Genomic DNA, 2422 nt, shown 5'->3' on the forward strand with positions numbered 1-2422 from the left:
AATCCGCTAGGTAAGTCAATTACCAACTATCCAATTCCAATAAATTAATAAGTTAATTAATTAAAAGAAAATATTTAAACAAATACATTTTCCCAAGAACTGGTAGTACAAATCATGAGCTTCTAGAATAGAGTTTACAAAGCTAGTATGAAGTAAATACATCATCTGTTTGAAAAGTACATAAACAAAGTTTTATGAACCTAAGGCTACCATGAACAAGGGGCAGCTACAACCGGAACGCAGGTATATCTTCAGATCCAGCTCCCAACGAACACCGCAACATCAGCAGCCAACATCTGAAAACCCAAATGCTCAGCATAAACATGATTTCTGAAAATAGTTCTACCTTTCAAGTACATCAATGAAAACCCAAATCATTTACCGGAGTTGCCAAAAATATGAATAAGTTTGAAAACAATAATTTTCCCAGAATCCTTTCAATAATAAATAAGATGTTTCATTTTTTTTCCAGATAACCAGTGTAAAACAAATGCATCACTGTGCCCATCTGCCAACATGTGTGAGAAATCATGAATGATGTAATGTCGTACAGCATGAGGAAAAATACATCTCTATGCTTGTAGGTCATGTGTGCATGTCAATGCGATGTATCTTAGAGATGAACTCATATGCATACTCTCAGAGTATCAATTCACTCAATCTTCCCCATCACTCAGTCCTCACAGTCACTCAATCCTCCCAATCGCTTGGTACTCGCACTCGGCACTCAGTAGGTACTTACGCTCATTGGGGGTGTGTACAGACTCCGGAGGGGCACCTTCAGCCCAAGCACTATAATCTGCACGGATAACTCACGTGTTGTACGGACAACTCACGTGCTATAATATCAATATCTGGATCCGTACGGACAACTCACGTACTGCACAGACAACTCACGTGCTATAATATCAATATCTGGATCCGCACGGACAACTCACATGCTTTACGGACAACTCACGTGCTATAGTATCAACATCTAGATCCGCACGGACAACTCATGTGCTATAATAAGCCAAGCTAGACTGCTTCGGCGTGCAACCCGATCCCATAATTATCCTCAAAATTAGGCCCTCGGCCTCACTCAGTCATCAATCTATCCAGTCTCTCGAGCTCACAATGTCATGAAAATAGCCCAAAAATGATGATATGATGCATCAATAAATAACAACAGAAATTGGGATATGATACGTAATGACATGAATATGACTGAGTATGAATTTTTCAATTTAAAACAAATAATTCACAGCAATATGACCTCTATGGGTTCCAATAATATTGGTACATAGTCTCAACATAATTTTTAATATGATTCTCAGCTCAATTTCTTTAGCACATAAAACTATATAAAAAATGCCAAGATTATCTGACTACAAAATTCCACGGAAATAATTATGTTACAATTTCTATGGTGCACGCCCACACGCCCGTCACCTAGCATGTGCGTCACCTCCCAACAATTCACATAATACATATTTTCAGGGTTCATATGCTCAGCTCCAAGATTAGAAGAGTTACTTACCTTGAACAAGACGAATCCAATGTCGAGCAAGCTAAACAATGCTCCAGAAATTCCATTCTGCGCGTATCAACTTCCGAACGGCTCAAATCTAGCCACAATTAATTTGATTCAGTCCACAAAATTATAGGAATTAATTCCATATCAAAATACTAATATTTTCCACAAAATCCGAAATTACACCCCAAAAATCACCCGTGGGGCCCACGTCTCGAAACCCGACAAAAGTTACAAAATCCGATAGCCCATTCAACCACGAGTCTAGCCATACCAATTTTACCAAAATCCGACCTAAACTCGACCCTCAAATCTTCAAGCTCCGAAAATACTACAATGCTCCAATTGATTAAAATGTCCAAATATCACCCACAATTCAATACCTACCATTAGATATCCCAACTACATAAAAATAAATATGAAAAGATTCATAAATATCCATTTAGGCTTCATAATTTGGCAACAAACCTTCAACCATCCCAAATTATCCAATAGGCTCATCCATTAGCCTATTCAATTCCATTCTTATCATTTAATACTCATTTGGAGTCATTAATAATACTATGTTAATTACCCAACATCATTAAGTCACTATTCTTTGTCTTCTCCAACAAAACCCTATATTCAAGAACATCCATTTTAAGAACTAGTGTTGTATCTTGTCAAAATGGTGATTCCCTATTCAATTCGTTCAACAATTAAGTTATCAAGTCTATTGGAATCATTAGAAACTCAAAATAATTCCTTTTATATCAATTCATCCCTATTCATCTTCTTCTTTGCCCAAAATATCATTTTCAAGACCCTCCCTTAGGGTTCATACAATACCCCATTACAACTTCAAGTAAAACTCATAAACATGCTACCCATACTCCAATATGATATATATATATATATATATATATATAT

This window comes from Nicotiana tomentosiformis, chromosome 3, assembly GCF_000390325.3.
Source record: "Nicotiana tomentosiformis chromosome 3, ASM39032v3, whole genome shotgun sequence".
In the NCBI taxonomy this organism is placed as follows: Eukaryota; Viridiplantae; Streptophyta; class Magnoliopsida; order Solanales; family Solanaceae; genus Nicotiana; species Nicotiana tomentosiformis.